This window comes from Aphelocoma coerulescens, chromosome 10, assembly GCF_041296385.1.
Source record: "Aphelocoma coerulescens isolate FSJ_1873_10779 chromosome 10, UR_Acoe_1.0, whole genome shotgun sequence".
Classification (NCBI taxonomy): domain Eukaryota; kingdom Metazoa; phylum Chordata; class Aves; order Passeriformes; family Corvidae; genus Aphelocoma; species Aphelocoma coerulescens.
Window position 1 is genome coordinate 6,866,551 of NC_091024.1, and position 25,298 is coordinate 6,891,848.

Genomic DNA, 25,298 nt, shown 5'->3' on the forward strand with positions numbered 1-25,298 from the left:
AAACCTAATCAAACCCATTCCACATTCTCATTGGCTACCTGAGCCTATTTCCCAACAATCTGTCTTTCTGTGCCAGAGCATTAAGTCCGGTAAAGTGAAAAAAGAAATTGTGGAGGAAATTAAAATAGGTTTACTGTGGCAGCCATCACTTCTAGCTCAGCCAGCTGCATCACTCCTCGCTGCTGTGAAACTCATTTTGGAAGCAAAATTCTGTTATTGCACCCTGATATTTCCTCAACAGTTCCATGAAATATGTGTGAATATAGCTGTGACAGGGATGGCAGGGTCAAGCTAAAGACAACCAGAAAGAGTTAATATAAGAAGCTGTGCCATTCCGTGGCCTATGTCCCTGGAGCACTGTGTGCACATGGAGCCTTCCAGCAAATAAATTTTGATGCAAATGGAAATGTTTGTACCTGAAAGTAAAAAAATACATATTTTTCTCAGCCAATCGAGAGATAAAGTATCCTGTTGTCTACAAATCTGGTAAGATTTAAAACCCATGCTAATCTCCTTGTAGGTGCATATCACAAATAGTTTTCTCACATATAAGAAGAACAAGATGAATCCATCACCAGAATTATTTACTGAATTACTTTCCATGGCCAGTCATCAAAGGAGAAAGCAAAGTAGTAATGAATTGAGAAAGAGATGATGAGAAGCTAACAAAGTATTCATGTGGTTTTATTCCTCTGGGCAAAACCTTTATTCCACCAAAATCAATAAGAATAGAATAGGATGAGTTATGATTTATTGCAACAGTCAGATCTCATTGTGTTCCATTAAAGAGGTTGTGATGATTACAGGTTTTCTCTGAACATGCCACAAACAGTGACATATTTAGAAAGCATCAGATGTCAAACACCAAACTGTTTCTGAGAGAACTTACAAAATGTCACATCACAAAATGGATCAAAATAGTGCCTTTCCCAGTTTTTACTTTGTTTCCTTTTGGCAAGCACTAATTTCTTAACATGCTAATCCAAATTCTTTCCTGATTGTAAGTCAGTTCTGAGGACAACATAGCCACATTAGCCTGAGCCTGGCAGAGTATGTGGCATCTGGAGTATAAATCAACGTGGCTTTGCTTGTTTCCTTCCTCAGTTGTGCAGCAGATAATCAGTGATGACTCAGAATTACTCAAAAGAGTAGCTGTTGCAAGTTCATTTTGTTATCCTCAGTGTTGTCCTGGCTGTGTGTGCACTACTCATGCTCCAGGGTAGCTGGATTTAATGACAGTGTCATCAGAAAGTGGTAGTGTCTTTTTTGAATTTTTTGTGACAATATAAGCCCAGCTGATGTACTGTTAGTGATATTTTTCTGCTTATATCCTTAGCATGGATGGTACCAAGATGAAAGCAACACTGCCAAGCCTTTTTGACTACAGATAAAATTCCCATTTGCTATCAGAAGAGATTATGTTAAACCAGCCATAGTGGGGCCGGAGGTACCTCAAAGACATACTGCAGTGACAAAAAGCATTACCAACACAGATATGCAATTGCCTTTCATGGGAGCTTAGCTCCCAGGTATGACTGATTGTTTTAGGGCAGCAGCACTTACAGGCTGGGCCAATTTTATCAGTTGGAAATTTCCTTCTATTTTTGATTTATTTTATTGGAAAACGTTCTCAAAACGCTGGTGCAGGGGTTCTGTATATTAAGCGTTTTTCTTTGCTGGAAGGGAAGTGTCAGGACGTTGAAGTCCATCTGGTTGTAAGAACCAGGCAGTGAGAAGGAGAAGGGAGAAGGAAGGCTGTGGCTCAGAGGACCTGAGTGCTGTTCTCATCAGTTCTCACTTGTCACCATGAAGAGAGGGAGCCTGCAGGGTGGGCACAGGGGACTTTGAAAGGAGCTTGCTCCAGGCTGGCAATCTCAAACCCTCACTGCTGCCAATCACCTGCGCTGGTCCCTCCAGAGCACTTCAGCTCAGACCAGCACCTGCTGCCCATGGATGTTCTGGTACCTCTGGAGAAGAAATAAGAGCACAACAGCAGCAGAAAAGGAAAATGATCAGGAGCTGATGAGTAGCAGAAGGTACTGGATGTGAGCAGGGACTGCAGTGTAAGACCAGTGATGGTTTGTGGACAATTTGGTGCAGCTGGGAGGAACTTCCCAGCACTGGTAGAAATGTACCTCCTGTTAGTTGAGAACTGATGACGCTTGAAATGATTCTGTGAGGCAAAATAAGTGCATAAACCTGTACAGAAATCCAACCCGAAATAAATTAATGAACAATTTTATTCTCTTAGGTGGCTATTTTATTTGAAGAGCTGAGTTCCCTTCTTTCGTTCCCGTAAACTGTTTACAGGGTCCTCTCAAGCATCTTCCTTCTCTGGCTCCCCCAGTAATGTCTGAGGAATATCCTTGGTGTGTGCATGGCTGGTGGGAGGCAGAGCAAGGGGCTGCTTGTGGGTTGGCAGGCATGGGGAGCTTCTCTCTGCCTCTCTCTTCAGAGTTTGCTGCAAATCAATGGGCAAAGTTCATGGGATGCACAGTAAGGAAAGGGGGGTTCGAGCAGTTCTTGGCAGAGAGATGTACCCAAGCCCCACAGGTGTGCACGCTGCTATGTCACTAGAGCTCTGCAGAGGTGGCATATTTCTCCTCTTCCCTGAGGAAATTCCTCCAGCTCTGGACTGGAGCTCTGAGCAGAGCAGATAGAGTCCTGAGGATGCCATCCCAGCAATGTCCACTTGCTGGAACTGAGGCCATATTCCTATTGATTCACCATCTTTGAAATGAAGGCACTGTCTGTGCCTAGGGTGGAAAGAGAGCTGCTAAACAGAGAAGCAGCGAGGTTATGTTTTATGATCATGGCACTATTTCCCTGATCTTACAGGAAAGTGTTCAGGCTGTGTTCCTCAAAGCAAGATCTAATCTGCCAAAAGCATTTGGCATGGACTCACTGCCTGCCCTCCTGAGATCAAATACTGATCTTTTGATCTGCTTATGCAGTGTCTCCTTTATGTGGTAGTGCATTTTCCATCAGTGGTAGGGAATAGCTACTGGTCTTTTGAAGGACAGATCCCCTTTGTGACCTTTCACAGATATCAAATATTCAGTTGACTTTATTTGGTGCTTCCTAAGCGAAGCAAATAGGTAATTCTGGGACAACACAATGCAAGGAAAGTTCACAGACCTGCAGTCTCATGAGGAAAGAATAGAGCCTGAGTGAGGAGAAATTTACTCATGCATTTAATTATCTGAGGCAGCCTAAATAAATTGGTCATCCTAGAAGACGGCAGGGATCCAGGATCACGACCATCATCAGAGGTCCATCAGCAAACATTTGTCATCTTCCAATTAGCACTGCCCTGCTGGCACAGCTTCCCAGTCTCAGCCTGAGATGGGGCCCTCCCTGGAGATCCACTGAAATAGTGAACAGAGGGTTATAGGTTGTAGAAGAAGGAACACATGTATAAGGGACTGAATTAGGATAGCTTAGGCAAGCTTAACTCAGGCATCTCTTAACATGGAGAATTTGACTGGATTATATTAACGTCCTCTTAATGCTGTTTTTTTTTTTTTAAGACAATTTCACAGATGAAGAATGAGGAGTATGAAGTGTTGTGTTCACAGAAGAACAAACAAGTCAGCAATAAAGCAAATAAGACAACCAGAGGCAAACTCAGAGCAGTCTCAGGATAAAGCCTGACATGGTTCAGCTGCAAAAGATATGCTCTACTGTGTAGGGAAGAAAGGATAAACTTTTAGGAAAAATGAGCTGGTTTTGCCCTGCATTGAGCTTGATCTATAAAATACAGTGCCAATTCAGGTCAGACTATGGAGAAAATATCATTGGATCCTCAGAAACAAATAATCTCACTTTTTAGAGACAGATTAATATTGAGAAGTAGAAGAAAGACATTGGCACAAAATTCTAAGGAAGGAGATGGAATTTACTTTTCCTGAAAGCCCTATCTTCCTTTTTTCAATTAAGAATAAACATCAAGAAAGCTGATGATTACCTGGGGTTTATAGCTCTCAAACTTTAGACAGCAAAGAAAGATTGATTTTGCTGCATGGTTATAGCTCCAAGACTTGGAATTTAAAATTATAAATTTTATTCTAAATTAACGGAACCATTTTCAATATTGTGCACTTAGTTGTAAAGCTTTGAGAACTTCTTTTTTACTGTTAATTTTATCTGGTGAGTGTGGGAATGTAACAGGGGTGTGCAACTTCCCTGTTCTTGCTGGTTTCTTTCATGGGTAATTGCTTTCTTCCTCCTCCTACCATACTTGGTTATCCTGGGCTCTGACAACAGTGTGATTGCCACATTGCAGCCTTCAGCAAAGCCATGCAGGGTCCCTCCCATGTGAGAATTTGGATGAGGAGGGTCCTGCTGCTGTTGTTCCAATCAAGTACACAGCAACTGCTGGGGCTGTGGCTCTGCTGGGCTCTAATGCACACACAGTCTCTGTGCCTTCTGCTGGTGAGAGGGTTTGCAACAACATGATGCCAAAACCTTTCTTTGCAGTTAGAGATCAAATACAGCAGTTTAGCTCAAGATTAACACTGGCTTCCTACAGTCTTCTGGATGGGAATGGGTATTTTGGCTTATTCCCAGTAGCAGCTGACTAACTACAAATAGAGACTTGCCAGTGGCCCATGTACCAATCCACGGCTTGGTGGCCAGAGCTCTCTGTGATCCCATGTGTGTGCTCACATCTGTGAAATGAGGAGCACATCATTTAGTTTCTCTCTATCTTGGGTCTCCATCACTAGGGAACAGTTAACATTCCTTTTGCCACTCTGATAGCAATGCCATTCATTTTTAGGCTGATACCCCAAAGGCACCCATACCTTGACTTTATAATTACATATGGCTAAAGGCAGTATTAAAATCTCATGTTCTCTCTACAATTCTTGCAAGCTCTTCCACAGAGGAAATTTTTAAGGCAAGAAAAAAAAAAAAAAGTAATTCAGCTTATCTCTTTTTTGTCTTTTCTTTACAGACATTTCCAACAATGGTAAGTTTCACAAGAGGTACACCCACATGAGAGCAAAAAGGAAAGAGAATGTTCTAAATACAACTTTTGTCAGCAAAAAAGAGAACGAAGTAAGTGTATGTTAAAAGACTTGTATTGCAAGTTTTCTTCTTGATCACACTGTAAAAATCTTATTCATTTCAATGGAATTACCCAAGTGTAACTTCAAGGGGAATTTGGCTTAGGTGGAATCAGGGCAGGAGGCTCAGGAGCAGAGGCTGGCAGGATGCCTCATTCCCTGTGGCTCCTTTTTCTGGGAAGGAGAAGGAAAGGGAGAAAACCCTACAGCACACGTACTTAAAACATTTCATCAAACAGATCATTCATCCTAGCCAGAGTCAAAAAGTCCATTCTCCAGCTCCTATGATAAATACACAGAGCTCTGACTGAACGGACACTCTGAGCTGGAAATCTGGGGCATCCCTTTCTGCAGTACAAAATTAAGTCCAGTAGAGAGAGACAAGAAGTGACATTTCAAGGAGGAGGATTTCTGTTTGGATAGTGGGGGGTCACCATGCTGCTGATGACACACAAAGCAAGGAACCAGTGCTGCTCTCCAGTGCCAAGCACAGCCCGAGCTGCTGAACCAGCTCTGCACGAGAGTGACTGCAATAAAGTCCTGATCTCTGTACTGTGTGTCACTGTGGATTAAACATTCACCACCAGTACCTATCTACAGCTAGAAGTTATCACAGCTTGGCTACATATTTGGTTGACTAAACCTCTCCAGTGGTTTTGTCCAAAACTCCCACTGACATCAGCCAGGCACAGTCTGGGTGTGGGGTCGCTGGAATCCCACTGGTGAAAGATTACAAAAACCCAAAGGATTAGAGCTAAACCAGTGGTGCTTATGGCACTGGCTCCGTGGAAAGATTTATGAAGGGCTGGCAATTGCAGCCTGCCAGTGAAAATACATGCTTTAACAGTACAGTGACTAAAACTAATGTTGTATTTCTGCTAGCTGCTGCCTGGTAGTTTGCTGATGTATTTAGTTCACAGGTTCAGGGCTAGAAGACCTTACTCATCACAGCTCTTAATGCTCCTACCCTACTGCAAAGTCTGGCACCTGACTTGATGAATAGTTACTGGAATTAATCATCAGAAGAGACCAGTTTCTTCATTGTACATTTGTCTGAAAAATTGCTCTCTTTGTGGAAGCTTTTAATGGATTTCTCAAGTCTTTCTGAACCGTGACACATAATGCCTGAAATTCAATAGAAGCAGCAAATGCAAGGGAAGAAAACCAAGGTGGAAGCATAATTACTGTGTATCAAAATATAGTGCTTTGGTAACTGAAATTCACAGGTGATGTGGGACAGTTTAACACTGCCAGGCACTGACAGTGCCCTTCTCCACAGCCATCCACGCTTCCACCCTGCTCTCCCTTCCCCAAATTTAATTGCCTTGCAATTATTGGCTATGAAAAAACCTGTAATCACTAGTGATTAATTGCCCATCCCTGGAGCTGACAGGAAGAATGGTCTCAGGGCTTCTGTCCATAGCATCATTTAGCAGTGAAAATACAGAAAGTTGTTTTGGAAATGTCAGGGGGAAGTTGCCAGCTCTCCTCTTGGGCTTGGATGGCTGCTGGAGCACTGCGATCGCTCTGCTATTTCCATTACAAAGGGGAACAAATCATCTGATTTTCACAGACAACAATGAGAAACCATCTCTGGGCCTAAAAGAGATGCTGTATTTCGTCTCCCCCTGTGGGGAAGCAGGAACAGAGCTCACCTTGCTAGGAGAAAGGAAGGGGGAAAATGATGCAGAGCATTGAGCTGTGGTGGGACTCTGCCTTTTTTGGAGAAGGCCAGGATGGGATCTTACTAAACCTGTCTTAGATTTTCTTACTTCCACCTTTTATGCCCTGGACTGCACCAAAACCCACGTGCCCTCATGATCAGAATTGACAGACCCCCCATTCTCTCCTGAATGCCAGGTTGTCACCGTGAGCTCAGTTTGGTAGGATCAAAGCTGAGTCTTTTAGAATACTATAGAGAACACCATTATTTCATTTGTCATCCAGAAATAAGGGGGACAGGATTCCTTTCAGGTTATCACACCCACGTTATTTCTAATCCCAGCATAGAGGAGCAGACCGTATCTCTGCTGTATTTCCATACCCATTTAGTTTCATTTCACACCTTACAAGCTCTTCTGTCTCGCTATATGTGGAGCAGCAACCAGCATATTGTCAACTACAATCAGAAAATTATTAATATAAAAAAAACCCAAACAAACAGTGTAGGAAAATCATGTGTCCAATTCTGAAATCTCAAGTGGTTGGGGAAAATCTTTACAAAAAATTTTACCGACCACATGTACAAGGATCCTGTTACAGGAGTTAGAAAAAACGCAGCCACCACATCAGTGCAGCACCATAATTTAGAGGCCAAAGTTCTCACTCTGGGGTATGTGCCATAATTTTTAATAAAAACAATTCTAATATAGAGCTGCTGCCAAGCAAAGCATTACCAGAGCTGCCAGAAGGCCTTCTGACGAGCCAGCCCTACACAAAACCAGGCAAGGTTTGGACATGGCTGGTAAGGAAGGTCTGTTTGAATAGCTCGTGGATTTGCATGGGAATGTCAGCAGATTGAGGTGCTTCTTTTTTGCTGAACTGGAAACTATTTGATGGGTAATGCTGTGGTTTAACCATAAATGGCAACTAAGCCCCACATAGCCTCTTGCTTCCACCCAGTGGGATGGAAGAGAGAATCAAGAGTGAAAGTGAGAAAACCTGTGGGTTGAGATGAAGACAGGTAAATAGGTAAAGCAGAAGCTGTGTGTGCAAATAAAGCAAAGCAAGCAATTCATTCCCCACTTTCCAAGGGCAGGCAGGTGTTCAGCCATCCCCAGGAGCACAGGGCTCCATCACATGTAATGATGATGTGGGAAGACAAGCACCACCACTATGAATGTCCCCCCTTCCTCTTTCTTTCCCCAGCTCTATACACTGACCATGACTCTATATGGTCTGGGATATCCCCTGGGTCACTGTCAGCTGTCCTGGCTGTGTCCCCTCTTAACTCCTTGTGCCCCAATCCTGCTCACTGGTGGGGTGAGAAGAAGAAAAGGCCTTGGCTGTGTGTAAGTATCACTCAGCAAGAACAAAACATCCCTGAGTTATCAACAGCACAAATCGAAACCAGCCCCATACTGGCTGAAGAAAATGAACTATACTCCAGCCAAAAGCAGCACAGGGGAAAAAAGTCTGTCTGAAAATTCCCAGTCTGTCCTACTATGTTTTATACAGAAGCTGGGAACAGCTTTTCCAGATGGTTTGAGGTAGGAAAGGAAAACCACATTTGGTATATGACACTGGAAAGTTCACAGAGCCAGATGATAGAGATGAACCTGGTTTGGGGACAGGACTCAGCAATGACACATGGAAAACATGGCTTTTCCCATAGCACTTTCTGATCTGTTCTTATAGCTGTCTCTGTGGGGTAAAAATTTTCCATGTGAGCCTCTTGCACTAAAAGATATCCAGACAATTAAAACCAGACTGCTAGAGCACAGAAAATATATGTGTTTTTTTAAAAATGCAACAAGTGGATTGTAAACCGTTTAAGTTCTGCAGCTTTTGTTCATGCCAAGCCCTGAAGTAATGGAAACTGGATATCGAACTGACCCGAGCAAGATCTTGCCAAAAAATCTTTTGTCTGGTACACTTGCTGCTTTTATAAACACAAAGTCTCTCCTGGAGAAGATCAAGGAGACTAGGAGGCAACAAATCCTGGCATCACCTTCTGAGATATTAGTGGCCTCTCAGATTGCCTTCTGCACTGGGTTTTTATCTCACTTGCCAGAGCACCACTGAAGCTGAGCCGTTAAATGACTGGTTGAGTCCCAAACACGTACGTAATAAGCCACTGGGCCCCCCTTCTGTCTCAATATTTATGTTACATGCCATGATTTTTCTTTCTGCTCTGCATCTTGAAAAGGAAGTTCAGTGTTGTGGAGAATTTAAAATTGGCTCACACTGCAGAGGATATTTCATTACCTATGTATCAGCCCTCAAGGTACACAGTAATTATTTCCCTTACATTACTGGAATTTTTTGTATCTTTTCTAGGAACTAGGTATTGATCCCTGGAAAATGAACAACACTTAAAATAAAATATAGACAACTGCAATCCCAGTGGTCCCATTAAAGGATGAAATGCTTCATTAACACCTCATAAGAACATTCGGAACACGAGCAGACAGCATCTTTCCTCTTTCATCACTGAGGCATGCTATCCACAAAGGAATGGCTCTTAAACTTCCCAGGATTAATCTACACACAAATTTCTATAGTGTAGCCAAGACAGATACAAGTTGCAGAGCTCTTTCCTACCATATCAAGATAGTTTTTCTGCTTAGAAATTGTTTTATCATATTCTAGCCTAAATCAGCTACTTAGCAATTTAATCTTAAACGAAATAGAGGAAAAGTAAACTTTCACAGAAACCATAATTAGTTTGATAAAACTAGGTTAAACTATCAGTTAAACCAACACAACTTCATATATCCACATGCCCTTGAACTTCTCGACTGTGAAGAACCTGTATCAAATTGTTGGACGTGATCTCCCTTGAAGTTTCAGCTTGTAGGTTTTGACTGGGAAAAAACTCTTCAGTCTAGCAGAGGTAGCAAATCTGACTGACATTTGAACAATGTAGAAATGCTGAGTCTCTACACAGTTTTCTTGTATTTATTTGAGCAATGATGTGAAGACAAAAATGAGCAATATGAGGTGTCCTGCTGATTTCCATGGTGCAAAGGTACCTCTGAAAATTAAGTCCCCAAGTGTTATGCAAGTCATAACTTGCACATCAGGTGGTGCCTGCCTGGACTGGCTGGAAGCACACATTAAATTAGCATGCTTATGAGAGTATTATTAGTTTCAAGTGAGGGACCCAGGAGAATATGTCTCCAACATGATTTCAGGTGCCAAACAAAGTGTAATAAAGCCCAAGAGGTAAGTCCTCAATATAGAGACTGGATCCACCTGAGCTAGAGTCTCCTGCCTCATCTCCCATGCCTGCAAGAGGTTGTAGGGGCTGTCCTAAATCCTTATCCACCCACCCAGGGTGTAAATGATGCTTGGATCACAACTGTCCTCCTGAGTGGGTGAATGCCCCCTCAGAAACTCTGTCTCAGGCCAGAGAGACAGAAAATGGATCCACCTGTGGGTCTGGCTTCCTAATGCCCAGAACAACCTCTTTCTGAATTCTCTGCCAGGTTTTTTATCGATTATTTCATCCAGCTGGAGACTGGTTATACCTGAGACATCAATGGTGTTATGTAAATATCTATCCTATACATCAGTGTTATCTACCTAAGGCTTCTGAGGTTTCTAGTTTACCTCTGACAGGTCCAAGAAGAGTAACTCAAGCTAATGATCCATGTCAGTTGGCTTAAATTCCTCAGTTGGAAAGTGCTCAGGGGGGCTGCAAATCCAACAAGGTTGAAAACTGAGGCAGTCAATAGACAGATAATGTCAGTCAGTCTGATACTGTTAGTGTCTGACAGAAAAAATATCAATAGCTGGCATGATTGATGGGGAATGAAGGAAATACCACCCACAAACACAAAGTAAATAAACAGGATTTGAAAGGGCTGTGTTGCATTGATTTTGAGACTTCTTATTTTCTCCTTTTTTAAGCTGATTCAATTTCACTCCTTGGAGTAATCCTTTGATCCAGGCATACTTTATAATAAAGAATTAAATAAATTCACACATACATAGTGGCCCTCATGGCAGCACCTTTAACGTGTGCTCCACTCCCACCTGAGTAGAGCTTCTGTGAACTGCCATGGAGAGGAATGGAGCTACATCTTCTTTTATTGAATGACCTCTGTGTAATTAATAGTATTGCTTAGTGCCCTGTAAACATATAAGTAAAAAGAGTAAAGAAAGGAAATTATGAGTAACTTAGTTGGTTTTTTAAAAACAAAATAAAAAAAAGTCCTTCTTGTATGTGTTCATCTTCTCCCAGTGTTTGGAATTCTGAAGTGTTAAGCCACTTGGAATCATAGATAGCACAGAGTTTTTGGCTGGAATCTCGGTGTTTGCATTCTGCCAGGCTATAAATAAACATAGATTGATTTACATATTTATTAACTTCATTTTTACAGGGTTGCAAGCATTTCAGGTCTTTCACATACTGTGGTCAAAATGCCAGCAAGGTCATTCTAGGAAATAGAGAAATTCACCAAGCCATTTCCCAGCATCAGAAATGCATCAGCTTAGGAGCAAAAAGAAGAGACAAGAGAAGGCACCACATGGGGTCTGTCGTAAATACAGGTTGGAAGGATCTGAAGGAACTTCACAGAGGTGTAATTATCATCAACAGGCAAGATACTGATGGATACCTCTCAGTTGCTGTCACTGGAAGAGTGTGACCTAGATTAGACTGTGGAATAGCAGATCAAATTATATGGAAGACCGTGCCTGTTGTCTCGAGGAAGCATAAACAAATTTAGGGTGGAGAAGGAAAGAAAGAAAAGCATGTGAGTCCAAACATACACTGCTATTGTTTGAAATGTGCCACTTCCAGGCACCTCTGCGAAAATAAAGCCAGGTGAACTGTGATCTCAGCTCCTGGCAGCAGCTAAGTCCCAGTCACATAGAGTATTTCAGCAGGAACTCAAAGAGTGATTTCCAGAGAGACTGGAATCTCTCTCTTTTCCAAGGACCTGCATCTCTTCTCACATGTTCTGATTTTTCAAGCAATATGGCTAGAGACTACTTGCACCTTTATCTGCCTTCCATTCAACAAATATTTTGGGGAATGTAGGACTCATCTATTGCAGCTGGGCTTCAGCTGGCATTTGAACAGGTCCTCAGTACTAACCACACTGTCTCCTTAGTGCCTTGCTCTAGGCTGGAGCAAGCTACGTGGCTGGTAAAAGTAAAAACAATTTGGGGTATTATGAGAGGATAAAAGCCTGGCTTCCCCCTGGCAGGACAGCTGTGAGCAGATCGTGCCACACAGTGTGACAAACTCGAGTGTGTGCTGGCATCTTTAACCGGGACAATACAAACACTGCCAACACAAGTTATGTTGGGAATGAGTGATGCAACATTTTGTTGCTACTTTTCTTTCACACCTTCAAGCCTTTTGACCAAGCTGCACCACAAAAAAAAATGTGCAAAATACATCATTCTCTGGAGGGGTGAGGAAATACTGCTGTTCTGAGCAGGAAAGAACAAAGTCAGTCCCTGAGCCAATATGTAGATCACTGAAGAGTTTACATACTGTCATCAAGAATAGATGCCAGAATCTGATGTCTTTGATGGCCCATCAACAGTCTAATCAGCAACATAAAGCCATCTCAGAATGGAAATTATTTGTCACACTCTGAAAGACTGACACTTGACATCTGGTTTGACAGGTTAGGAGGCACCATGAAAGCCCCCTTGTAAATGAAGAAATTCAGTTTATCCATCAGAGTATATAAATGACACTTCTGTCATCCTGGAGGTTCTGGGATTCCAAAAGGTGAGCTTGGACAGTCATCCTCCAAGGCTACCTGGCATGTTGCACTCCAACCCACACATCAGGAAAGAGAATTTCTAATGTCCTCTCGACTCACACCTCTGAGAAGACCCTGAAGCCAAAGGTGTAACACACATAGGAAATACAAGGGTAGACAGAATATTGGCTGAAATGTCCCATGCTTAACCTATCAAACACCACAGTCGTGTGTTCCAATGCTGGGACATAAACCAGATATTGATTAACATCCCACTCACTGCAGAATACTCCTAAATACTGACACCTGCAGAGGAAAATGCCCTTTTAGTAGCAGTCCTGGTGCAACTCTTCGTTTCTCAGGGATGTATGGACTGAGACATAGTTTAATATCTGGTACTACTGAGAAACACAGCAACATGCAGAACAGTGAAGCACTTCACAACAGTTACAAAGAGATAAGGTACCCTGCTTAGAAGCTGTAACAGAGCAATAAGGCCGTGCCAGCAAGCACCAGAACGCCCGACTTGAATTATCTTTTGAAGAATTAAGCACTCGTGGCAGTCTCCTGGTTTTGTGTGCAGAAAAGGCTCCATCCTCAAGGTCACTGCTGATTTTATGCCCAGTGATGTTCAGGAGAGTTTTGATGGGCAAAGACTGCAGAGCTTTTTCCCCACAGCAATTGCCCTGATAAGAACTTGCACAAATGGCTGCATGGGATGAGAGCAGAGGTCTGTCTAATCCTCTATCCCCTTCCTCATCATGGCCAAAACCAAAAGATATGCTGGACTCCACCTGATAGACTTCCTGGAACAGAGTCAAACTCAACTACATTTGCTTTGCACTTGTGCATCAACAGACTCAAATTCTGGAAAAATAACAGGGGACACGTCTCAAAAGCTGGGGGCTTTCCAGTAATAACTCCTATAAACCAATCACACCCATCGAAATCAACCAGGCATGCCATTTATTTGGTGTTTTGATAAATTATAGCCCTGGGGGGCACTGAGGGCCAGATTTTAAAAGCTGTTCAGCTGTTTAACTCTCATTGATTTCAGTGTAATTGATTTCAGTGGGAGTTAGGGGCCTGCATTGCTTCACACTTTGGGCCAGTCCCTCCTATGGTAACTGTACCAATTAGGCAGGAGAGCCATTTATCAGGAGCCCCATTAAACAGAATCAGAGGTACCCAATTACATCTAAATTACCAGTTCAGCCCCCGTGATGTTGGAAGGGGAGGGGTGCTTGTTGCTGTAGCACAGGCACCACCATTGACAGGGAGAATGTCTTCCATTGTATCCCACTTACAGCAATGCTCATCCAGGGAAAATATCCTGCTTCCTCCATTAACCCATAAGGTGTTTTTACCCTCTCACCAGGTTACTCTGTCACTGCAACAGCCTAATGGTGTAATGGATACCAGGAAGAAAAGCAGGCTGAGTCCAAACCTAAATGAGTGGGGCTTACATAATCAGAGGGTGAGAAAAAGAGAAACTAGAATCAGAGACACGGCCTTTTCAAGGTTTCCAAGGCAGCAAGTGACTGCTTCTCACACAGCATGCACCACAATCGTGTTTTCAATTCTACAGTGTCAGTTTCCCCTATGAGGAAGAGAAAAGAAATCCCCACTCTTTTCAAATGTGAGTGCTTTTGTAATAATAGAGAGAAGGTCTGGGACACTGTGCTCCACTTGAGTAGTTGTGGTGATATCTTCATTTATTTGAGATCATCTTCTGACATTTCATTCCATTTGCAGGCAAGTCATTTGTAACGTTACGTACAAAGGACTTTGGTGCCATGATCTTTAGCTTTTGCCCTGCTTTTAATACTAAAGATCACTCAACCACGATGAAACCAGCTGGATGAAATTCCTCTCCTGCAAGACATGAAGGCCAATGACAGTATGAAAGATGTGGGGCTGCTTTGTCATTTATTGCTTCATATCCCATATGTTTGTCTGATTGGTGAAGGGAAAGGTCTGTTTATTAATACAACACTTCATGTGAATTGCAAGCAGCTGGAAGGCAAAGAAAAGAGGAAAAAAATCAGCCAGGAAGGCAATGCAATGACTGAGCAGGACAGCCTTAAGGGAGCTCCCAGGAGGCTGCTGAAAACCACATGAGAATGGCAAGTTTGGATGGCTAAGCCTTCCCTAGCACCATGCTTGGGGCAATAATCTTGGGGAAAAGCATTCTAGCAGGGGGAAAAAAATATCCTTTTGGTAAAAAGACTGAAAATTTCTGTCAGAACACCACAGGGGAAGAAACTGACTCTAGGAAGTATAGAAATATTTCCCTGGACAGATGGATTGCTCTATATAGGTCAAAAATTTGTTTTCTGCCAGCCTTCTTTCTCACTCCTAGAATGACACCAGCTGCACCACCTTGTACTGCTGGTTCATTATTCCTGAAAGCAATTTTTTCCAGGTGCTAAACCAATCAGAATAATGTAGGTAGCTCAGATGATTACAGGAACCCAGAGCCAATGCATTGGGAGGAGTAAAATCCATAGACAGCATTCCTAGAATCTATACCAGGGGACAGACCTCCTGGCCTGACTGTACCACCAGGTATCCCAGGATGTCCCTCCCAGCTCAAACAAGTTACGCTTCCAGGAGTGCCTGGAAAAGGTCAATGCTGACTAAAACTGCTTCCTTTTTAGATCAGCTGTTAATGAAAGCTCCTTGTTACCCACAGCCTTGCTGCAGCATGAATGAGCCAGTTAACACACTGATGGTGTGTCAGTGCCTCACTGTATTCACAATTCAAGATTTAATGCTTACTACTGTTAAGGGAAAAAATATGAGTAACTCATTTAGCTAGATTTAATTTCTTTACTCTCTGCAAAGTCTACAAATTAATTCCTCAGTGGATTTCTGTTCCAGCACTTAACCTAATCTTTTCAGACACAACAGAGATAATTTCTCAGTTCCTGCCTTATTCTGAAACAAAATAGCTCTACAATACCCTGCCTTCTCTGATATACCCTTGGTAGAGCTCTCACATAGCTATGCCAGATAGAACAAAAAATAATTCTGTAACTTTGGGTGGAATTTGCAATACTACAGAGGTTGGTTTTAATCAGAAAAAAAAATCTTTGTTCTTTGTGGGACCAAGAGCAAACACCACCGTGGGGTTTCCCTTTGTGGGTACCCAGTCCAAGCACTCATCTAATTTCAGCTAAGGCTGGGGGAAATAAATTTATTTTGCTTTCCTCCACCATAATACCCCAATGTACTTCTTTTCTGTTCTTTACCCAGCTAAATTGTTCATTCACTGTTGAGTCCAACTAACCCTTTTTATAACGTGCTGGTCTTCATAGGTGTGGGAAGGAGGCCATGGAGACTAATGAGACCCATAATAACTCCCAGCCTGTTACTTGTAGAATCTGACACTTGGGAAAAGCTTCAATGGTATTTTTTCTTGTGATGATGAAAAAAGAAAAAAAAAAGTGGTGCTGCTTGGCCAAAGGTTTCATGACTGAGGAAATCATCCGCAGCTCAGGGTGAATGCTGGCTTTCTCCTTCCCGATGAGCTCATGTGTGTTCACACATTAGGCTATAAAATTGTTATGTGGAGTATTAGGGCCTCTGGTTTCTCACTGTGAATGACACAGAAGGGCACCTTCTTGCCATGGTAACAAGCCAAAGACAGAGTGTTGTAGCCAGAGAACGTACAGAAGTAAGGCTATGGCAGAAGCAGTAAAGGTGGATGCGTTGTTCGTCCAGGAATGTTTTTAGGATACCAACTAGATGGAAAAAGACAATGTCATCACTATTGCCTGTTCACTGCAGAGAATGTGTCAGGATCTGGTGCTTCCATAGACATTGGAGTAGATGCAAAGTGAGGCTGGGATTGCTGAGTGCTGCCACTGGGGTTATGTCAACCAGGAATCTTGAGGTCTTCTTCCTTCAGATGTTTTTTCAAGATATTGTCTTTTACACTTGTAAAACCTCCCATCTATTATTCTTTCTTACTTTCTGAATTTCTCCATTTCTCAAGCAGTTGTTTCTACCCCATCCTCCTTAAGACAAGATTCTCTTGAGCCACAAATGCCCCTGTTTAGCCCTTTCTGAGATCAAACTCCTGTTGCCCTTAATGAGCACTTGGCCCAAATCAGGAATGGTGCCAGGATCTCTGGCTCAGGAGCAAGACTTCAGCCCAGGTTACCACTTTCATTTTTAAGTAAAACATATCTCCAGTGCCTCCAACAGAGAAGTGTGTGTACTAGCCAAGAGTTTTAATCCTTCCCAAAGGCTTTTTGCAGTTGGTCCAGGCTGGCTAACAAGCCTAGAGCTTTTAAACATCTGCTCTAAGAGCACCATTCTAGCCCTCTGAGTTTGGCCTTACACGTGTTATTTTTGGCCTGTGCTAGTGACTGACATGTTGTCCTGCTGACTGTGTTATTTCACATCCTGGAAATGCTGCAGGCTGTGAGCTACAGGACTCCTGGTTTGGGAAAAAGACAGGTTTCTTCTGTAAATCTCCATAGTCTGAATGTGTCCTAGCAAGAGCCACCTAGCAATGACAAGAGGGAAAAGAAATGAAATGGGTACTGAAAAGCATTAATACATAATAAACAAAACAGTGGCCTAACAGAATTTGATCAGCTGGAATCTCAAATACTGGTGTAGAAGCAGAGTATTTATAGATAGGGGCTGCTCCAGCCCTGTTTAAAAATACTGGCAGAAGTTGGAGGCAGAACTCGGATTACTGTGTAGGGCCAACCTACAGTGCAACATTTGCAATTCTCTGGAAATCTTTGGGATTTCAAGCAGCTTGGGGCAAAGTATACTCCACACACATGGTGCCTGCCATGTGTTCAGCCCTCTCCTCTCAGGAGGCTAACTGCCAGAACTTGTGTAGCATGTGTGAGGATGTGTTTGGATAAAGCATTACTGGAAAGGGAACTTTTGCAAACTTCACTGAGGGGTTTTTTTTTTTCACCTGAAAAATTTCCACACACACATCTAACACTGTAGTTGTTTTATAACTCGAGCCCAAATGACGCCACCATAGAATTTTTAACCTTTGTGACTGTCCGTACATTTCCAGACAGGGAGGGTGTTTTTCTCTACTTCACCAGCTCAAAATTCATGCATCAACAACTTCAAACATCTAGTGCACCTTTTTCAGGTTCCCATTCAGGTGACTCCAACCTAGAGCACACAAAACCTGCAGCAATGGTGTAGAGATTGTACCACATTGACACTAAATAGTTCCCATTCCCTCAGACACACGCAGAGGTAAAGTGCTCAGAATATTGGGAGGAGTTGACACAGGTTTCATTGATTCAGTGGATAATAATCCTTCCTCTAGCAATGCAAATAGTCTTGGCAGTGCCCAAAATGTCTCTGTAAGTGCCAAGGAGGTGCCAGCTGCTGACATGGTGGGAGATTGAATTCAGCCTGGGGAACGGGGAGGATAATTTCTTCTTGTGGCTGCAAAACAATAAGGGGTGAAAGGAGAAGGGCAGGAACATCCCTCCAGTTATGTAGATTTTCCCTGTTTTGACCCCTGTGGACACATTTATTCTCATTTCTCTGAATTTAGCACTTGTTCGCTAGCTTTTATTTATTTATTTTATTTTATTATTTTCCGTTTGCTTCTTGTGGAGCTTCTGAAGGTTCCTGAGATCTTTCTGTCTGCATATCCTCATATCTACATACCTGCCCCTAACCTGACCCCAAACTACCTATCCAGGCTTGACTGGGCTCCGAGCAACCTGGTCTAGTGGAAGGTGTCCCTGCCCATGGCATGGGGGTTACAACCAGATGGTCTTTAAGGTCCCTTCCAACAACCATTCTATGATTCTGTCAAACCTTTGGGGAAAATTCTGCGAGTTGTCAGCTAAATCCAAGCTGAAGAAAAGGCACACCATGATTTTAATATTTATTAGAGCACTAGGGAGTGCGCTCAGAAAAGAGACAGCAATAGACTGGAACAGAGTTCAAGCCTCTCAAAATACAACCAAAATCAACTGCTCAGCACACTGCTGTAGAAAGCCAAGCTCCAGTTTACAGTGTTTGACTTTATTTAAAAATGCAAATGGCTGCAGCCCCCCATCCATCTGATCTGCCAGGGAAGAGGAGTTTGAGGAGGTACAGCAGAGCACACAACAGTGCTTTTGGTACATCTTGTTATGCTGCAGCAGAAAACTCCAAAATGAAGCCTGAAGACTTCATGTATCAATGAACACTGATTCTGCCTTTCACTGAAGGTACAGAAGAAGCTATAAACACATCTGTAAACCCTGAAGAGAGTCCCTGTGCAGTTGTTTGCAGACACTGTCTCCCCAGATGATTAACAGCAGTAATGGGTCTGTATTTGAGCACAACACTGCTGGAGTTAATATCCAGATCCTCCCCTGTTTGGGAAGGGCATTTTCTAGGTGTTTGAAAATGGGCTGGTTAATCATCAAAACTGGAGTCATTCAGGCGAGAGGTACTACAGAGATGAGACAGCAGGAAATAAAAGGCTGCTCTGTTTGCTAAAGGTGACAGATTTGACAACATTTTGTTTCTTCTGGAAGACAGGTGCTTCATCTGGGTTGACATCAGGTAGTATGGTCATGTAGGATTGTGTAGACTATTTTATTGATACTGAATACAGGCAAAAAGTTGCGTGGTTTTTTAATTGTATTTTTTAAACAGTCACATTTTGCAAGATATTGTCTATGGATAAAAAAGAAACATTGCATAAGCAACTCTTAACAATTAACCAGAATTCTTGCACCAACAGTATGGGCACAAAATCCTCCCCTCTCATTATACCCAATTTGGATTTTCCACACTTGATTTGGATTTCTGCCAGCAAATGCACTGGGTCAACATAATTTTATTTCAACCTTTCCTACTAAAATTGCAAGACACAAATTTCTGTCAAAGAGCACTGACTGGCATGGAGAGGTGATGTATGTTGGAGTTTGTGAAATGCTGTGAAGATGCAGAACGCTTCAGGAACGCTGCTTGTTCCAACGAGGACCAGAACAGGTGGGGAGGCACACTCAGAGGCTCGGGGGGGACACAGGTCTGTGTGGTTGCACAGGAGGCAGTGCTGAGGTGCAGTGATTTGAAGGGAAGAGCTCAAGGGCAGCGTGCTGAGGCATTTGGGAGAGCAGAGCTGCTGTCAGCCCCCAGTCCAGATTGGAATGCATTTGTTACCCTGACAAGGCTAACACTTTCTCTTTTGTGCTAACTTTGGTTCGTTGCAGTGCACATCCTCCCCCTCTCCTTCTTGAGCATCTGCTGAGGTCACATCTTCTCCTCTGCTCCCGCCACCTCCGCATTTTGGGGATGAACACTCATTGTTGCTTACCCCACACAGCGCCCAGCAGGTGCCCAGCCTCTCCCCCGAGACTGGGACACATGGCATTGCTGTAACAGGGTGGCACCTACACTGGAGACAAGGACACTGTCAATCCAGCACAAAGAGAGAGCTAAAGAAGCATCCACACTGTGCATGCTGAGAGGCTTTAGCTGTGCCCAGGCAGCAAGGCCAGCTCAGGACACTGGTGTCCTTCCCTGGGGCTGGGGAAGGACTGGATGTTTGCTCAAGGTCTGCAGCATATCCACACGGCTTTGCTGCCACTGGGCCCTCCTCAGCACCTCCCTGGGGGGAGAAAGACATTGGATCAAGAACTGCCCACAGTTGCTGGGCTACATCCTATTTTATCTTCCAAATTCAGGATGAAGGGACAGAAATTAAGTGAGAGCCTGCATGTCCAATGTAACAACTGTCTATTTTTCTCTGCTACAAGCTCTGGTCTGCTGGACATTGAGCCACCAGCCTTTCCCTGCTGCTTCATTTCTGATGCCTTATGTAAGCCATTCCAAGTCCTTCCAGTACCTGCTCTGGCACCCATAGAGCAGGTTTTCTCTGTTGGTGTAGGCACCTCAGCCTCAGCTCAGTGACAACAGTGGAATTTCTGTCCTGCACATCATTGCCTGGCTTGTACTTGTCATGATCTATATGTACCACCTACAGACAGGGATGGGGAGCTGGCATGCTGGGGAATGCTGCTGTGAGAGCAAAGAGAGCAGGTAGAATCTCTCCAACAGAAAATTCTCACTAGACTAAATCGAAATTAAATCCTTCTTTGTCCTTCCTAAGACCTAAGTAGCCCTTGCTGAAGGTTTTATTTTTCAGCTTAACTCTTCAGGTATCTTACATATTCTCTACCCAGGGAATATCTACTAATAAGGTCTGAACACACTCCTGCAATTTCTTTCAAAGCTAGCTAACACTAATCTATCCCTTAAGGACTCCGCCTTAATTACTATAACTTTACTCCTACTCCTGGCTTATATATTGCTGGCCTGTGTTCCAGATTGATGCATCCTTTCCAGATGGGGCAGCTTCTAGGATTTGGGTGAGTGGAGATCATCTGTGAGACAGGGAGAGGAGAAGGAGTAAACAATGGTCAAACAAGTTAGAAAATTTCTCCGGTCTACCAGCCCCAAAATTTACCAAAGAAGGGAATAAAGATGAAGACAAAACAAAATCAGAACCTTGGGATTTAGGGGTCCAGAGAAGGATCCAGCTGACTTATTTTCAGCAAGAAAGTTTCCCTAAAAAATAGCAATTCAGATGGAGTGAGACAATGCATGTGAGCTGACTTAGGCTAATACACACTGGAAAAAGTGAGTGCAGCAGTTTTTATGTCCTAAGTTTCATGTTCACATTTTTAAAACAACATACTTCAGTGCAGGCATGCCAGTTGCAGGGGTATGTTTTCAAGCTGAAAAAACTGGTCTCTTCATGCTGAGACAGGAATTTTTACTGGAAAAATTGACCTAGAAGTGATTTTTTAACAGAGAGAAAAGTTTATAATGGTAAATAATCCAAAGCTGAAGAAAACTATTTTTTTGAAAAATGCATTTTTACTTCCTCTAAACTGATTTTCTCCAACACTCTTATTTTCTATTTCTGCCATTAAATCCCAAAGTCAGGGTTTTACTGTGCTTCAGCCCTTCAGGCTGTGCTGTTCTGACTCCTCAGCACTCCAAGGGCCTTGCAGGAATTAAGTGTCTCTCACAATAGGACACATTTCTAGGGTGAAGATTTAATTTGGTTTTGGACTGTGTGACTGAGTGGATGAAAAAGCAAACAAGAACTTCCTCACACTCCTCCATCAGTTCTGCTAATGGGAGCTCAAAGAGTAAATGAGTTGATTCGCTCAGTTATGGGTGGGAAATCAACTGAAGCAATCCTCCACCCACCACATGTCCAGCCAAAAGCAATTTAGCCAGCTAGGAAATAAGGAAAACTGGGATGACCTGCTGGTCCAGGGCAGCCATATGCTGTTATCCTCCCCAGGTAGGAAGGCAATGCCATGAAAGTTCAGATCAGTGGGGCTCCATGGCACCACACTTGTGTTAGAAGAGTTTTACAGTGAACACGAGAGTGTTCCTGGGTTTGGACAGATGGGTTGGTCATGGCTTTCTGCTGCAGCATATTCAATTTATCATTTGTTGAACATGCACAGAGCAGCAGTGAGCTACTTTAGCAACTCAATATCCCACAGACTTTCCCTTTCCCTTCTGGGGAATCCTTCAGGGATCCTTCTGTATGGGCCTGTCCAGTGGTAGACCCCCAAATTCTCCCCCTGGATCACAGCAAAAGATGCCCACAGCCTGTGTTCTGCTGTCAGTTCGGCAGTCCCATGCACAGGTAAGGGGATACCACAAGGCATTCTTTCCTAAAAACAGGGAGGGATTGTATTGCCAGTCCAGACAGCTTCCTCACAACACCCACCTGAGGCAGGGTAACACCTTCTTTCAATAGAGATGTGTAAGCTGGGTGGATGTGGACATCCCAGAGGCACATGCACGCCAGGCTGTCCTGCTGCACAGAACGCAGGGCGGAGCAGGCATGCAGGATGGGACTCCCAAATTTGTGCAGTCACTTTGGTGTGTGCCGTGCCCAGCCCACCTCGGGAAGCAGCTGGGACAGAGCTTTCTTGGGGATCCCAACCAACTCACCCCTGTCTGGGGCACACATTCCCTTAGAGAGTGAGAAGCACTGCCTGAATTTCCTGCTATCTTTTAGTCTTCTTTGTCAGCAGAACTGTACTTCTGCCCTGGGAATACCCCAGTGATGCATAGCTTCTGCTGATGAGCTAGGATTAGAAGGACTTTACAGAAGGCTGTTTGATTAAGTGGCTATTATCAACTGAAAACTTGGTGCTTCCCATTAAGTACTCTCAAACACGTGTCCTCATTTTACTTATTTTGTGGTTGCACTATCTTTGGAAGAAGCAGCCTGGCCTTTTGGTCTCATCCAGGCCCTTTTGCCGACACTAATAAGATATTCTGTCTTGTTCCGTGCTAGTTTAAGAAATGCAATGCCCTGATGGAGCCCTTCCTTAAAGGTGTTTCTCTAAAATCAGCACATCACCCTGTAGTTTGCCGTGCAAATTGGCCCAACCCCTGCGAACATTCTGCTCCCGACCAGATCCTTCAGCACCTCTCCCCCAAGGCAGCTCTCTCCTTCCAGCAGATCAAAGCCTGCACCACTGACAAAGGACTAAAACAATAACACTCTCACCTTTTGTCTTTGTTTCTATGCAGTTTGATTTGCCAGTGCAGTTTGATTTGCTCTTTCACAGCATCTGTGCTCAGGCTTCAGTGATTTCCCATAATAGTCCAATATACTTTTCATGATCCATGTTCAATTTATACCCACACCCGACTTTAATCCTTTTGTCCAGATCAGTTATTTCATACTTTCATACATCAAATTGCTTTCACCATCTGTTGGCCCAGTTACCCTACATAAGCCAAACCCTCTGAAGGTATAATTGCAATATTGTTCATTATTTGCTCATTCCGCTTCTTCCCAACATACATAATGACAGCAAAATGAAGAAATAATTTAAATCTAATTTAAATTCCCTTCAGGTTTTTTACACTGTGCTGATCAAAATAGTAGCTAGGGTCCTCAAAAGAAGAAGCCATCCATCTCAGAAGAGCCTTGATGCCCTTGGATAGCTATCTGTGAAAACGAGTGAATTTTTGTAGGACTGGAGCACCATGTACCAGCATTTAGCAAAGTTGATGGCAAATGCTATCAGCACATCAGCATGCTGTTAAATCATTGCACAGAAGAATTCCAATCTGGTTAAACAGGATCTGATTTTATACTGCCACTTCCATGAAATAAACGTACTCAAACATTATTTCTTCTTGTCTTATCTATTTTCATCTCTATTTCAGCCAAAGCTCCTTGTGCTGGGGCTGTGCACTGTGCATCGTGCTTGGGCAGTTTTTCAGGCATCTACAGAGAAAACTTGTAAGCACCAACCTTCTTCCCCAGGGATAACTACTCCTTGAGCTTTGATTTAATTTTTCCTACAGTCAGGAGGCCACCCACAGAGCTCCAGTTTTGCCTGACCTGCTTCATTTCTGCCTCAGCATTAACAGCAAGGGCGCAGAGGGGCATCAATCTCTGGCAAGATTCATAGGTTATTTCAGACCTGGGTTAGCATTTACCTTTAGGACTTACAGTGGAGAGGAAACTGCTGCAGAGCTGGGGGAAGTGCCTCTGCCCAGCATCAGAGGCACATGCTCCAATGCAATACATTCCACCAGCACCCAGCTCCGGGAGGAGTAACTTCACTGGAGATAAATAAGACATGTAATTTCTTGTCTGGCTGTTGCATTTCCCACCGCTTGTTTTAACAATTACACTCTGTGACTTTTTTTATTAAACAACCAAAAATAATAGATTCATGTAACCCAGGAAGGAAAATTGCCTGGAGAAATGAAACATACCCAGACTTAATTTTCTCTCCTGTGCTTTTTGAGGTGTTTGAAATGAATGTGTTTTCGTACAGCAGTCAGTAACAAGACCTGTGGTTTTGGCACTTCTTTGCCACGCTCACCTCTTCATCAGCCAATTTTGTTACAAACAAACCCAAGCGGAATAAAAGGCCCCATCCAAGCTGTGGCACAACTTTCTCCTCCTGAAACCAATGGAAGCACTGCCATAGTTTGCAACAGGGATTGCCAAAATCCCACAATTATTTCATAGGCAGCTTTCTCCAAACCTTATTTTTTAAGCAATTAATAGAAGGAGTGATTGACCTTTAGCGAGCCATATCCCAGCGGGATTTGTAATCAATGCTTCTTCCAAGTGCTTCTTTGCACTGACTTCCGTACCAATTAGCAGCTTCTTCTACAGAAAGGTTACACAAATACAATTTTATTTCTTCTTATTATTTTTTCAGACAGGGCCAAGTTTTAAGCGGCTGCCTGGACTTAACAGCTTCAATATTGGATTTGCTCTTGTAAAGAACAGGCTGCTTTTAAGACTGACCTGAAAAATAGATATTCAAGGAGCACATATGCTAAAGGAGCTGAAGCACTTCTTTTTGCTTTCAAGACCAGAAGGTTGCACATAAAACACATTCAAATACTCATGGCTACAACTTCAACGCTTTTTTAGACAGTGATGATTCTGAACTCAAGACCAGCCTGTTGTAAACAAATAGATCGATGTGAAAGCTTATTCATTTGTTCAACTGATGCACCTTTGAAACAAAAATAAAATGTAGAAGAATAAAATTGAGCTTTCTTTCAAGACCAAATAGAGAAGATATGGAGACATCAACCTTCCCTCTAGAAACATCTCTGTTTAATTCCAATTCAACAAAATGTAACATGGTATATCATGGTCTTGCCTTCGGGATAGGGAGGAAAATCAGAAAAAGGTAAAACTCATGGGGTGAGATAAGAACAGGTTAATAAGTGAAAGAAAATAAAATCTACTGAAAATACTATCCACAAGAATAACAATAATACTTGTAATGAACATGTTAAAAATGGGGAAGATTGGGAAGGG

The 25,298-nt window shown here is 43.0% G+C and overlaps 1 long non-coding RNA gene across 1 annotated transcript; it reads left to right on the forward strand.

Annotated features, from left to right (window-relative positions):
• The first annotated feature begins 19,356 nt into the window (after positions 1–19,356).
• On the forward strand, positions 19,357–24,965 carry LOC138116730 (uncharacterized). The gene is made up of 2 exons (XR_011154317.1): positions 19,357–19,447; positions 24,685–24,965. It is a non-coding gene; the product is annotated as an uncharacterized lncRNA (long non-coding RNA).
• Positions 24,966–25,298: the final 333 nt, after the last annotated feature.